The 14,894-nt window shown below is 45.1% G+C and overlaps 1 protein-coding gene across 12 annotated transcripts in view; it reads right to left on the bottom strand.

Annotated features, from left to right (window-relative positions):
* The window catches only part of CERS3 (ceramide synthase 3), a 106,144-nt gene extending 92,347 nt beyond the window's left edge, over positions 1 to 13,797 (bottom strand). For 5 of the 12 annotated variants that reach the window (XM_035303694.3, XM_078329042.1, XM_035303690.3 and 2 more), the window contains exon 1: positions 13,596 to 13,797. The gene's annotated coding sequence lies outside the window, so the exon portion shown is untranslated. Of the gene's footprint in view, positions 1 to 1,924; positions 2,056 to 6,528; positions 6,576 to 13,090; positions 13,350 to 13,595 lie in introns of those variants that run through there. The other 7 variants (XM_035303691.3, XM_078329041.1, XM_035303698.3 and 4 more) reach the window with 3 other exon arrangements.
* Between the last annotated feature and the right edge of the window lie 1,097 nt (positions 13,798 to 14,894).

Genomic DNA, 14,894 nt, shown 5'->3' with positions numbered 1-14,894 from the left:
ACAGATAAATGAATACTATTTACCAAGGGCCTACCCTCTGTCCGGTCCAATGGAAGGCATGTGACATATCCTGCCTTTGTATGCCTTATAATAAACAACTTTGTTTGATGGATGTTATAATATTATCTTATAAATAAGGAAACTGAAGTTTGAAGAATTTTACTGAGACTGGGTGTGATGGCTCAGACCTGGAATCCCAGCACTTTAGGAGACTGAGGTGGGCAGATCACCTGAGGCCAGGAGTTCAAGACCAGACTGGCCAACATGGCGAAACCCCATCTCTAATAAAAATACAGAAAAAAATAGCTAGGTGTGGTGTCACATGCCTGTAATCCCAGCTACTCAGGAGGTTGAGGCAGGAGAATCGCTTGAACCCAGAAGGCAGAGGTTGCAGTGAACCAAGGTCATGCCACTATATTCCAGCCTCAGTGACAGAGCGAGACCCTCCATCTCAAAAAAAAAAAAAAAAAAAAAGGAAATTCACTGACTTGCCAGGGTCACAGTTAGTAAGCAGGATGCAGGAATTCAAATTTTGATCTGTCTTTCTAGTCCACGTTCTGTCCACCACACCATGCCTTCATTCACCCCAACAGCAGAAGCCGGCTATTGATTGACTGATCTGGCCTTTTGTTATAAGATACCAAGTTCAAGTATTTGAATATTATCATGGCTTCAGAAATCCCTCGCAACAACAAGGAGGGGTTCATGGAATAGAATGGGAATATAGAATGGGCTCGAATCCTACATCTGAGTGTGCAGAAAGGCGGTAATGCTGTGGCTTTCTCACTTCCCTGCTGTACCGCTATAAATCTCACTAAGCCTCAATTCCTCATCTGAAAGTGACATACCATGAGCCCTAAATGGAAAAATGCATGTACACATAGCAAGGATTTAGTAAATGTAGATTATTATTAGCCCAGAATTATCTTCAAACTTATGCAAATTGATACTTTAGAAAAAGGCAGAAATATTATTAACAAGAGGACCACACAATGATTACTTTTATGAACATACGCCTATTTTTCTTTAAAGAACTTGTCTACTTATCAAGAAATTCTACTGATGAAATTATAAATGGAAACCCCTTTTAAGAAAAACATAAGGCTTGCAGGTGGAAGGCAATGAAAGGGTGAAGTTTAAAGTCAAACACTCACTTATGGTGGAGAAGGCACTTGAACATTGTGGGTTAATGAATACGTTAAAATTCATTATCTGGTCAGCCCTAAAGATTTATTTTCCTTGCTTTGTGTAAAGATTTCAAAAAAACTACAATGTCTAACAGAACATTCTTGCTAAACATTTGCCAGGATCAGAAAAGGTAGTTTGATTTTGTTTCATTTTTCTGCAGGAGACTGGCAGTCTTAGAACCAAACAGCTCGTGTCTCCTGGCGTAACACTGAGCACTGCATCTCTCAAGACAGAAGCAGCTTAGGAAGGCGTGCCACTGCGGGGTGGGCAAGTCCCACCTTGTTCTCGGTTTAAGGCAATGGCCTTTGCCATGCCACCTGGCAAAGATCTGTGGTGACTCTTTCATTCCACCTGGAGTCACGGCTTCCTAATAAACCAAGCCATGCTGACCATTCGACCGCATGTGATTTCACTCCCCATGTTTAAACTGGCCCGAGAGCAAGGAATGCAGGTCAGGAGTGGAAGTTTGGACTCGACGTTTGCCCTCCGCTACTGAACACTTCCGAGCAAAACTCTACAAAGCAAAGGGCCCCAAGTCTGTCTTTTCTGTATTTCTCCCAAACATCAGCCAAAAATGAACATTTTCTCATTTGGCTGCCTCTCCCCACCTCTGTCTCCTCTCCCTCTCTCTGTCACGAGCCCAGGCACACACACACATAGGCTCACACAGGGAATCATGGCCACCTTGGTTTTCAAAGCCCCCAGATAGTAACCACATCAATGAGATGGCGCCTACCTTTCTGAAATGTCAGCCCACAAATGTTGCTTGTGAAGTGCAGTCAGAGACTGGCTTCCAGCGTTCCAGCCAGCCCCGTTCTCATCAGAGAGCAACACCCCTCATCTCTGCGTAAGCCCTGAAATTCCTTCAGAGACCCACCCTCTAAAGTTGCAAGTCAAGATTTCTGACTGAGGGCAGTCGTGACGTGAAGCAAAGCTACTGGATGGCACCCTCAGGTTCTTCCTGATGGGATGTTGCTTCCTGTTTCACCACTTGGAAAGGAGAAAACTGGAATTCAGTCAGACACGGAGTTACAAATGCATCACTTGCCTCATCTTTGTTGCCTTGTGGTACACACAGTCATTCGTCAACTGCTGAACAGGATGGTCTTGCTGTTTGTATCAAAAGGGAAGGGCTTAAGTGGGGAGAGAACCCTGAACCACCAGTCACAACCCTGTACTGCCCTAGGAGCTGGTTTGACAAGTACAGTACCCTCCAGAAAACAGGCAGGGCTTCTTGCTAACGAAATCACCTCCATGCCACGAAACTCATCCACTGAGGAGCAGTGATCCACAGGAATGTGAGTTCGCTGCCTGCCTCCTAGGAATTTTTTTGAATCATATAACCACCAAAAAATTTCAAAATTTCCAAAAAAAATCACTTTTTTGAATCATATAATCACCAAAAAACAGTGTGGCAGTCTTTCTATTTCGAACAGTCAGACGTAATTCACATTGTTTTTGTTTGTCTCAAAGAACAATCATCACAGACAAAGACAGACATGCTCATTAGCATCAGGGAATAAACGCTGTTGCTTGTCTCCGTGTGCTTGAACCACTCCAATTTCAAAGACAGGTGTGGATGCATTTTATAGTGTTTATTTCAGATGTTGTACCTTTTGAAGCCATTTTCACTTTCTCTTGCCTGAAGATGAAACAACTCTGGGCTTGGATTATTTAAAGATGCTTTGACAAGTAGAGAGCTTCAACAAGTTGATTCCTGTATCAGTCATAAACCACACATCAGCAGCACCGCCCACTCTGACAGCCTGATTCTCATTACCTGTCTTCAACTGCTGAAAGACTTTTTTTTAATTTCATCAGCTAACAGATGACAGCAAATTAAAAATGAAGTAGATGCAGTAAAGGGAATCACCAGTTTTCCATTCACCGAAGCTCCAACATTTCTCAGATTTCACTCATGAACTTAGAGGGAGAACTGATAAACGCCCTTCCTTTCACTGGGTACTTCTCACTCCCTGCTTCCTGGTCCGCCTTTCTCTTTGAAGACTTTCTCTTTTCAGTACTGGGCTCATACAGTTTTAAAACCGTCTGGCAGAAGGGTTGAGCTTAAAGCAGGTTGGTCACTACCTGAGGTACACTGTCAGGTCAGGTCTTCCTCGTGTCCTGCCAGGAGATCACTGCCAAACTGGTTTCCTGCCATGAGGCTTTCCAGATCAGGCCCATCTTCGTCCAGCTGTCACCTAACTCATCTTCCCATTCTCATTTCTTTTTCTTCTGCTGATAAAACTCTACCAGCCACCCTCCTCTTACAGGATCAAGACGAGGCTCTGTGGCACAACAGCCTGGTTGCAAACTGCTGTTCCAGGACCTCCTTTTCCCCTTTCCCACTAAATTTCAATTATAATGGTGGCAGCTTCTGAGCCCTTGCCATGAGCTGCTCTCTTGCCTCTACACCTAATGCAAGTCTGAATCCTGTGCAAGCTTCCCCAGCCTCGGCCCTCTCTGTTCTGTGTGTATACCTTTATTACAGCACTTACTACACTACCACAACTGAACTGATTTTTGTATCTGCTTCCTCACTACTGCAGGAATCCTCACTGGACAAGCCTTAGATACCTTTCTACGCTTGGAGCTCAGCTGTTCAATACTGGCCAAACAATGAGGACCCCAAATCGTGATCATCCAACACTCATTTTCACTCCAGGTGTATCTCAGCGGGGAGAGTGCTCCCGAACCCTATTTTGGACTTTCTCAGAATTAAACAAGCCAAAAGAATATTGTGGAACCAGGCCGGGCACAGTGGCTCACACCTGTAACCCCAGCACTTTGGGAGGCCAAGGCAGGAGGATCACTTGAGGTCAGGAGTTCGAGCCTGGCCAACATCGTGAAACCCTGTCTCTATTAAAAATATAAAAAATAAGCTGGGTGTGGTGGTGGGCACCTGTAATCCCAGCGACTCGGGAAGTTGAGGCAGGAGAATTCCTTGAACCCAGGAGGCAGAGGTTACAGTGGGCTGAGACTGGCTGAGATCATCCCACTATACTCTAGCCTGGGTGACAGAGTGAGACTTGGTCTCAAAAAAACAAAACAAAATAAAAAAGAACATTGTAGAACCACATGCTTTGTTTAAGTCACTTCTATAATGAAACACACGTCATCTGCTGATAAAATATAATGTTCAAATCAAATTGGAACTATTTAGACATAGTTCTACATGTCCTGTTTCATCAAAAGGACCCCATCAGCATCTGCTGTCTTTTTTGAGTCACTGTCAAGGTGTAATTCTTAATTCATCCCTCTTCTTCAGGGACAAGATGTAAAAATGAGCCTATTGGTCAGGTGCGGTGACTCACACCTATAATTCTAGCACTTTGGGATGCCGAGGCGGGTGGATCATGAGGTCAGATTGAGACCATCCTAGCCAATACTGTGAAACCCCGTCTCTACTAAAAATACAAAAATTAGCTAGACTTGGTATGGTGGCACGTGTCTGTAATCCCAGCTACTTGGGAGGCTGAGGCAGGAGAATTGCTTGAACCAGGGAGCAGTGAGCTGAGATCATGCCACTGCACTCCACCCTGGCGAAAGAGCGAGACATCATCTCAAAAAAATAAAGAAAGAAAGAAGAAGAGAAAAAAGCCTATTGCATAACATTTGCCAGAAGGATGAGAGAGAATTCTGAGGGTTTGCTGGTTAAGCTTTGTGGGAGCTGTGGATCTATGTGTGAGTCTGGCGCATCTCCTGCACAGCTCCTCTGAGAAAAAAAAACCAGGGCAGGAAACAGGCCGTGCGTGGAGTTGTAAACAAAAGCTAAGGCGTTTCTCTCAAGGATTCCTGGGGTGATTCCTTTTTTCTTCTCTTTCTTATTTGTGCCTCACCATAAATTATCAGTACATTGCTAAGAGAAAAGACAGAGCCCCAGGAAGCATTATAGGAAAGAGCAAGATGCATGCATGTGAGCGTCCTTTCTCCTAAGCAGTACTTACCTGTTTCCCTTTATGAGAAAACTGAAGCAGTGAGTTGAGACATTAAATCAGTTTTATATTGTGAACCGTCATTAATAGATATTAACTCACTTATTAAATGTTAATGATTCACTGCACTTAAAAAAGTGAACATCACACCTCTGACAAATGAAATGAAGACAATTAAGCACGACAGTGGAGAGGTGTTGCGGGGAGCAGCAGGGACGCATTACAAAGCTAGTACCTGGCGCCTTTCACATAGTCAAGTGAGAGGAGGAGGACAGGAACTGTGTAGATCAGGGGCAAACCCAGCCAGGATTCTGGAGGGCCATTTAGGAACTTAGAAGAAGGAAACACAGCAAGCTAGATGCAGGAAAACTGACTCTGGGCCCCAGCAGGAAGACGAGAACCAGACACTGTGCCAAAAGCTTTGCTAGCCAGGGGCAGAGGTCCCACAGCTGCATGGGGTGTCGATGGGGAAGCAGGCAACGCCTAAGCTGCTTGTTATGCTTCAGCCTATCCGTAACCTAATTTCCTAGAGAAGAAAATGTAAGAATCAACCTGCTTTTCCCTCAAGGGAAGGAATGCCTTCCAAGAAACTTAACAAATACAGTTTTGGCCATATTGTTCTTAACCTAACCAGGCAAATGTTTGAGCTTTTACTACCAACAAACTGTTGTTTTATCATTTTCATAGACTTTTCAAATGCTGTTTGTTCACAGACAGAAAGTTTAAGACAAAATGCTACCAAACTGCCAGGTGCGATGGCTCGCGCCTGTAATCCCAGCACTTTCGGAGGCCAGGGTGGGAGAATTACTTGAATCCATGAGTTCAAGACCAGCCTAGACAACGTGGCAAAATCCCGTCTCTACAAAAAAAAAAAAAAAATACACACACAGAGTTAGCCCAGCATGGTAGCTGTGGTCCCAGCTACTTGGGAGGCTGAGGTGGGAGGATCACCTGAGCCTGGGAAGTTGAGGCTGCAATGAGCTGTGAGCATACCCAATACACTCCAGACTGGGTGACAGAGTGAAACCCAACTGCATTCTTTAAAGAAGTGTGTGGGAAAACTCCTGTAGGATAAAATGAAACAAGCAAATGTCTTCACGAGTGCTTCCCCACCACACTGGGAATCTCAAGGGACATGACTTAGACACCTTTCTATCCCTGGATCAATACCTACCCCGATCGAATTCATAGCCTATAAACTGTCTGCCCCACCACACTGGGAATCTCAAGGGACATGACTTAGACACCTTTCTATCCCTGGATCAATACCTACCCCGATCGAATTCATAGCCTATAAACTGTCTGCCCCACCACAATAATTCCTCTAGACCCCTAAATGGATTATAGGATGAGCGGACCTGAATTTTATCTTCCCTTCCCCCCTCCGCTCAGCTTCCACACTTACCCTGGCCCAGGGTTGAAAGCCTCTCTGCCAGGTAACTTGAGTCCACTCTGTGAGAAAGAGAGAAAACTAAGAAGACCCTCTGCGGTCCAATGAGTCAGGGGCACCAGGCTGTCCTGCATCCAGACTCCCTGGGGGGGCTCCCTCCCTGCAGACTCCAGCCCCTCTCCTGCTTGGCTTTCTCCACGTCACCTGTCACCTTCTAACTTACCATATGGCTTACTTATTTAGTTGTTTATTGTCTGCCTTTCCCCAATGTAAACTTTAGGAGGACTGGAATTTTCCTCTTCTGTGTTCAGTGCTAAATCCCCAGGGGTTAGAATGGTTCCTGGCACAGAGTTGACACTCAGTGATGACAGTACATTTATGTATCTACATATTTATCATTGTGTCTTTTCCTCTCTGCTGTTGCATTGAACTTAGCACAGAAAGTCAACACCAGAACAAAAAGTATGCCGAATTGCAGGGTTTATTGCCGGCGACCACGGAGGACTCACGTCTCTCCAACCCATGGTAGAGAAAGAAGAGTGACAAGACCTTTTTATACCCACAAAACCACCTTGGGAGTGGGGGTGAGGAGCAGAGATGGGAATGAAAGCTGTCAATCACCTCCTAGGCTGAGACGAGGGTGAGGGGGCTCCAGATATTCCAAGGGCCAGGGGACTTTTGTCATTCCGATTGCCACTTAAGTGGCTTACAGAGGTCAAGGTAAACATTAGTTTATACATTATTTGGACAGGTGTGGGGTCCACATAATTTTAGGTTACTTGGCGCCAGGATGGAATTATCTGGGGTGCTTACTTTGGTAAACAAAGGCCAGCAATTCTGGCAGTTACAGATAAGAGAAAGTATGCAGCTTGTCCTCTCTTTGCATTTTGCAAGGTAATCTTAGTAGTTTACAGAAGCCGTGGCTAGCAGTCATTGTGAGGAGAATGGAAACAGTTTTCCCATTTTAAAATGGCATTGTACTGGTTCTGATTCTAGGCCAGCTGTATCACACTACCAGAGTAGGTAGTTACTTTTTGAAAGCCAATTCACTGGAGTCTTTCAAAATTTGAAGTCGTGTCATGAAGGAGGTCAGCTCTACCTGAGTTTGCTGGGAAATTAGGAAGATTTTTCCCTTGAAAAGTTTAGTCAATACTGAGAACGTGATGCAAAAGAGTATTAGAATTAGCACGTACTCTGGGAAGGCTACAGTGCTGTATGCACACCAGACCACATCACCAAGTGAGCAGGCTCTTAACATGACTGTCTCTCTCAGCTCACCACCCCCTCTGAGGGCTGGCCAGATGAGTAATGGCCACTTGTGTATATAGCCCCTGGCTACAGGGGCAACTAGGACAGGACATGGGTCAACTTGCCTCCTACTCCCCCATAAAATGTTCATTGCTAACCTCTAACACCACTTTGTGCTCTCAAAGCACAAAGACCTTATTCTGTTTGTTTGTTTGTTTTCGATGGAGTCTTGCTCTGTCCCCAAGCTGGAGTGCAGTGGTGCAATCTTGGGTCACTGCAACCCCTGCCTCCCAAGGTCGAGAGATTCTCTTGCCTCAGCCTCCCAAGCAGCTAGGACTACAAGCACATGCCACCATGCCCAGCTAATTTTGGTATTTTTAGTAAAGACAGGGTTTCACCATGTTAGCTGGGATGGTCTTGATCTCTTGACCTCATGATCTGCCAGCCTCAGCCTCCCAAAATGCTGGGATTACAGGTGTGAGCCACCGTGCCCGGCCGTGACCTTATTCTTATTAGCTATGTGACTCCAGACAAGTCACTTAACCTCTCAGTCCTCAGGTTTCTCAACTGCAAAATGAGGAAAATAATAGTGATACTTACAGAGTCGTAAAAACATTGAATGAGTTAATACATTGAAAAGCACTTAGAACAATACCTGCCTCCTAGCAAGCACAGTGTGAATGTTAGCCATGGTCATGGTTGCGACTACTATAATTATTGTTACTATTGTGGAAGGAAAATAAGTCTTGGGGCCTCAAAATCACTAGGCTAAAGGAAAAGGAAACTGGAAATTGCTTAGGGCAAACCTGCCTCCCATTCTATTCAAAGTCACCTGTCTGTTTGCTGAGATAAATGCACATCTGATTGCCTGGTTTGGAGAGGTTAACCAGAGATTCAAAAGCATGCGACCATTTGTCTCTTATCTACCTATGACCTGGAAGTCCCCTCCCCACTTCAGATTGTCCCACCTTTACCTCCAGCTGTTTCACCTTTCTGGACTAAACCAACGTACATCTTACACATATTGACTGATGTCTCATGTTTCTCCAAAATGTATAAAACCGAGCTGTGCCCCTACCATCGTGGGCACACATCTTCAGAATCTCCTGAGGCTGTGTCATGAATGCGTCCTCAACCCTGGCAAAATCAACTTTCTAAATTAACTGAGAACTGTCTTAGATTTGGGGGGTGAGGGGGTTCATAGTATATTTAACTAACAGGCTCTTATGTTACTTTGTAACAGACTTTATTTTCTACATATTAGACTTAGTTTCTCCACTTAAATTTTGAGTACAAGGATCGTACTCAAAACAACAGCCTGGGAGGCTGTTGCCTTTCCCTTTCTAGTCCTGAGCGGGGACTGTCCTGCTTGCTGCTACCAGGTAATCTCAAAACACAGAACCCATCAAACTATTTTCTTGCTCCAGAACTTAGTGCTTCTTTATGCCAATTACATTAAACCTAAATGTCTAGTATTATCTATTTCCTAAACCATCCTCTGAGGTTTGATCCCCACCCCACCTGCCCCACCTTGCTCTCCACCAAACCCAATACTGTTCTCTCCTTCAGTTACGCCTACTAGCTATGATCACTCTGACTTTGACTCAGACCCCTTCTGTGAACCCTTGTTATCTAAGCCCCATCTCTTTCCTCTGGGAAGCTGCTTCACAGACTAGCCTTTCTCGGCCAGGGGCAGTGGCTCATGTCTGTAATCCCAGCACTTCGGGTGGCCGAGGTGGGTGGATCACCTGAGGTCAGGAGTTTGAGATCAGCCTGGCCAACACGGCAAAACCCGTTTCTACTAAAAATACAAAAAAGTTAGCCAGGCATGGTGGCAGATGCCTGTAATCCCAGCTACTAGGGAGGCTGAGGCAGGAGAATTGCTTGAATCAGGGAGGTGGAGGTTGCAGTGAGCAGAGATCGTGCCATTGCACTCCAGCCTGGGCAACAGAGCAAAACTCGTCTCAAAAACAAAACAAAAACAAAACAACACAACAAAAAAAAACCCACATCTTTCTCTTCCTTAACTATGCTAATTATCCAAATTACACCATTAGTCCCATTTTATATGCAGCCTTATTATTTAACAGTACAGCACAAACTGCTTCTGCAATACAATTTGATCAGAGTGTACGTGTAGTGCACGTGTATATATGTGTGCACCTAGGCATGTGCTCTGTCTCCAGTAAGCTATTCATCCTACGAGCCCAGATCTCACTGCAGAAACACTGCTGGATTGACAAGAGGTCCTGAGGATGATACTAACCTCTTAGGAGAAGATAACAGTGTCTTCCCCTTTGTTGTAAACGATGTAAACTATCTCCTGCTCCTCTTCCTTTTTTTTTTTTTTTTTTTTGGTGTTTTCATGAATTCAACAACTATTTATTATGTATTTGCTATGTGTCTAAAAATAGAAAAATCACAGTGAAAAAGACAGATAACATCCCTGCTTTTTAACTACTGAGAATCTGTAGCTTTGGTCGGAAAAAGCCAGGACATCCCTGAATGCCAGCAGACATTCATTCTCCCTCTGTGGGAGTCTATCAGCAGATCAGCTGAGCTACACCACAAGCAGCAAGTGCTGGGGTCCAGTACTTTGGAAGGCACTTAAGAGATAAGAGCAGAACCATCACATACTAAGTTGGTTAAAAAGTGTCCCTCACTGGCTTTTACTAAGACCTTAATAAGGAAAAATCATCTTTGCTTTTTTAATCTCTGTTGCACTGGACTGGTTTTGAATTAGGTATTCAGATGTGAGGTAGCCTATTTCATTGTTGGGTGCTGTTTGAACGTGTTCTATGAGACAGGATGATTTCTATTCACTTATCTCTGTTCAAACAGATGACTCGTAGCTTCCCTGAAATAAACTTGCCAAAAATTAGTTTCTCATTAAAAAAGGAGTAAAAATTAAGTTTACTAAAAAGTATTAACACAAGTGCCACAATGTTTAAATAAATTAGAACATTCATTCATTCATTTATGGAGCTTTCAGGAAAGCAGTCTAGACACCAGTAAGTATAGTTAAAATAAAAATAATTTGCTTGATCCTGTTACACTCTTTGCAAGGCCTATTTACAAAATGGGATACTAACCACTTACGATTAAATGTCTGGACTAACCATTAGAGGCTCCGCCAGGAAATTATTTCCTAGAAATATAAACTGTTTAAATTCTTAAAAATCAAAATCAACCAACTAATCAATCAAAATAGAAAATATAAAACTAATTATTACAATAAGCATGAAGTGTTTCAACCTTGGCTCAAAAATTTTAAAAAATATCTTATTAAAGCTGAAATGAAAATTATCTGACTTGTTAATAATGAAACCCTTTCAGCCTCAAAAATGAACTATTACCAAGGCCCTAAGCCTTCTGAGAAAGTAACACAGTAACTGAAACAGACCGGAAACCTCTTGGACGTTGAACCTCTTCACTTTGCTACAGCAGAAACAATGCAAAGCAAAAGATCCTTGTTTGGTCAAACATGGCAACGGTAGAAGTAATGTATAAATCGTGCATATTTTCATGGTAACAACAATGGCTCATGGCTTCCATAATCAGCAACCGCCATAGTGACAGTTCTCACATATTGGAGCAATTCTGCCATTGCATTCCTTACAAGTCAGGAATGATCCGTTCTTAGTGTGATGGATCTGATACCCGAACACATGCCATGTAAAGTAAATGTAAAACATAAATATATGTATTAGATAACATAGATAAGTACTATTTTGTGAAAATTTGGTTTCAGTTATATATATATATTTATATAAATAAATATATATAATTTATATAATTAAATATATAAATATATATAAATATATATATATAAAAAAATTTGGTTTCAGTTATATATATATATATATATAAATATATATAACTGAAACCAAATTTTCACAAAATAGTACTTATCTATGTTACCTATTTGTGATAAACTCTATTGTTTATTCAGGTCTAATATTCCCACCCCCTTTGTTTGAGACAGAGTCTTGCTCTGTCACCCAGGCTGGAATGCAGTGGCAGTATCTCAGCTCACTGCAACCTCTGCCTCCCCGGTTGAAGTGATTCTCCTGCCTCAGCCCCGCTGAGTAGCTAGGATTACAGACACCCGCCACCAAGCCTGGCTAATTTTTGTATTTTTAGTAGAGGCGGGGTTTCACTATATTGGCCAGGCTGGTCTCGAACTCCTGACCTCAAGTGATCTGTGGGCCTTGGCCTCCAAAGTGCTGAGATTACATGCGTGAGCCACCATGCCCCGCATATTCAGGTCTAATCTAGACTTTTTATTTTGAAAACTGTTGGTGTGGATCCTGGTGCTGGTTTTCTGACTGTTAAGGCAGGACGATGCACATTGACGCTGCCCAAACCAACCTAACTGGACTGCTTCACCATTTCTATACTCTACATACGACTTCGAGTCTGTTCTTATTTCAGGTGATTTCAAAACATTTTCTAATGAGATTTTTGAAACTGGGGTAAGCTCAAATATCAGAGTGATTTAGTTCTATGAACTACGACCACAAGTGAGGGGGCAGGTGCCTTTCTTTTTTTTCTTTCCTACTATTTTTTTTTTTTTTTTTTTTTTTTTTTGAGGCGGACTTTCGCTCTTGTTACCCAGGCTGGAGTGCAATGGCGCGATCTCGGCTCACCGCAACCTCCCCCTCCTGGGTTCAGGCAATTCTCCTGCCTCAGCCTCCTGAGTAGCTGGGATTACAGGCACACACCACCATGCCCAGCTAATTTTTTGTATTTTTAGTAGAGATGGGGATTTTACCATGTTGAACCAGGATGGTCTCTATCTCTTGACCTCGTGATCCACCCACCTCAGCCTCCCAAAGTGCTGGGATTACAGGCTTGAGCTGCTACGCCCGGCCTTTTTTTTTTTTTTTTTTTTTTAGAAGTTTCATTCTTGTTAACCAGGCTGGAGTGCAGTGGTATGATCTCGGCTCACTGCAACTTTTGCCTCTACGGTTCAAGCTATTCTCCTGCCTCAGTCTCCTGAGTAGCTGGGCTCACAAGCGACCACCACCATGCCTGGTTAATTGTTTTATTTTTAGTAGAGCTGGGGTTTCAGCATGTTGGCCAGCCTGGTCTGAAACTCCTGACATCAGGTGATCCACCCGCCTCGGCCTCCCAGAGTGCTGGGATTACAGGCCTGAGCCTCCGCGCCTGGCCATGGGTGGGTGCCTTTCTTATCTTTCAGGTCCTAGCATCTAGAATTGTAGGTTCTAGGTACATTCTGGACCCTTGATACATGTTTTGAATTTGAGAGTAAGTAAAAGGATATCTTTGGTGTTCGTTTAGGCATGATACAGGGCTAATAACGTACCCCCGGGAAAAACAAACAGCACTCCAGGTGGCAGTGGAATCATGCCCAGGCCTCCAGCACATTTCGGGGTCCCCACTGACTCCCCCGCCTTGGCACCCAGCTGGAATCTGGGCCAGATCCCTGTTTACACGGGTGGGGTTAGTGTCCGGAGGAGTGGGGCCAACCCAGCAAGCCTCCCGTCAATCTGCAACATAGAAACCCACGAAGTCATCACAACGTTGTTAACCGCTGGGCGCTGAAGCCCTGGAGCGCTCCTAACGGACTTTGCAAGGCCCAGTACGCAGGAGCTGCGGTGAGGGGGCGGCACCGGGTCCCAGGACACCGCCTGTGCGGGGACAGGGGCCTCTGGGCCTCGGCCTCGGCCTCCGCGGGGACACGGGCCCTCGGCGGGGCCTGGGCAACACTGGCTGGGGGCGCGGTCGGGCAACCCCACACACCGCGGCGGGCAGGGCCTAAGGGCCCTCCTCCCTCCACCTCCCGTCCCAGTCCCCGTTCCCGTCCGCACCTGCCTCCTCTTCCGTCCTGGACAGAGGCGTGTCCGGGTCAGTGAGGCCCAGAAAGGGGTCCCCGCAGCGGTGCATCCTGGGACGCGGCCCCTCGAACCCAGCTGTGGCGCGGGAAGCCTGGGTGGGGGGCCAACAGAGCGCCCAACCAGCCACTGGCTCCTTTCATGGGTGCCCTCTTCGGACTCGCCCTACGCTGGTCTCGCGAGACAGGCCTCACTCGCGGCTGGGTCAGCCGGGCTAAGCGGCTCACCCACCCGAGCTGCACAGCCGCACACCTGGGCCCTCTGTGATTCCAAACCCAGGGCCCTACACAACCTCTTCAGAAGGTGAAAACACTAAGGGTCTGCGGGCTGTTGACAGGAGGGGGAAGTCCTTTAGAATAGGTCGATATGCACCCATGGACTATCTCGGCGCGCAAGCCCAGGTCTGCAGCCGTCTCCCTTTATAAGGCTGAATTAACAAAGACAGAAAAAGAGGAACTAGGTAAGATGAGGCAATGCAAAACATCCACAGCAAAAGGGAACAGGGAGCGTTGTTTCTCCGAGGGTTTGATTAAAATACAAATCCAGGAAAACCATTTACATGCAGTGAGCTGTGATGGCAGCACTGCGCTTCAGCATGGGTGACAGACTGAGACCGTCTCAGAAAGACAAAACAAAACATTTACAGATGACACAGTATAGCAGAGTAGAGGAAAACAGTCATTCTCGCCATACAGCCCTGGATATAAACTCCGACTCATTCACTAACTTTGGGAAGCGTGACTTTAGGCTCTTTAGTGCTTTTTGGGAAATAGGGTCTCACTCTGTCACCCAGGCTAGAGTGCAGTGGCACAATCACAGCTCACCATAGCCTTGACTTGTTGAGCTCAGGTGATCCTCTCACTCCTAAGTAACCACAGGTGTGCACCACCACATTCAACTAATCTTTGTATTTCTTGTAGAGACCAGGTTTTACCATGTTGCCCAGGCTGGTCTCCAACTCCTGTGCTCAAGCTATCCACCCACCTTGGCCTCCCAAAGTGCTAGGACTACAGATGTGAGCCACCACACCCAGACCTTCTAGTGCTTTTTAATACTCTAATTGATACTCTAATTCCTTCATAAGTAAAACCTGCTTCCGATGTAGTGAACTGAATTGACACTGAAGAAGTTCAAATCAGATACGAAGCAGAGAGGGCCAGGTGCGGTGGCTCATGCCTGCAATCCCAGCACTTTGGGAGGCAGGGGCAGGAGGATCACCTGAGGTGAGTAGTTCAAGACCAACCTGACCAACATGGTGAAACCCAGTCTCTATTA

The sequence above is a fragment of the Callithrix jacchus genome, chromosome 6, assembly GCF_049354715.1.
Source record: "Callithrix jacchus isolate 240 chromosome 6, calJac240_pri, whole genome shotgun sequence".
NCBI classification, from domain to species: Eukaryota; Metazoa; Chordata; class Mammalia; order Primates; family Cebidae; genus Callithrix; species Callithrix jacchus.
Note: the sequence above shows the minus strand (reverse complement) of the source record. Positions and strands in the feature narration are given on the sequence as shown.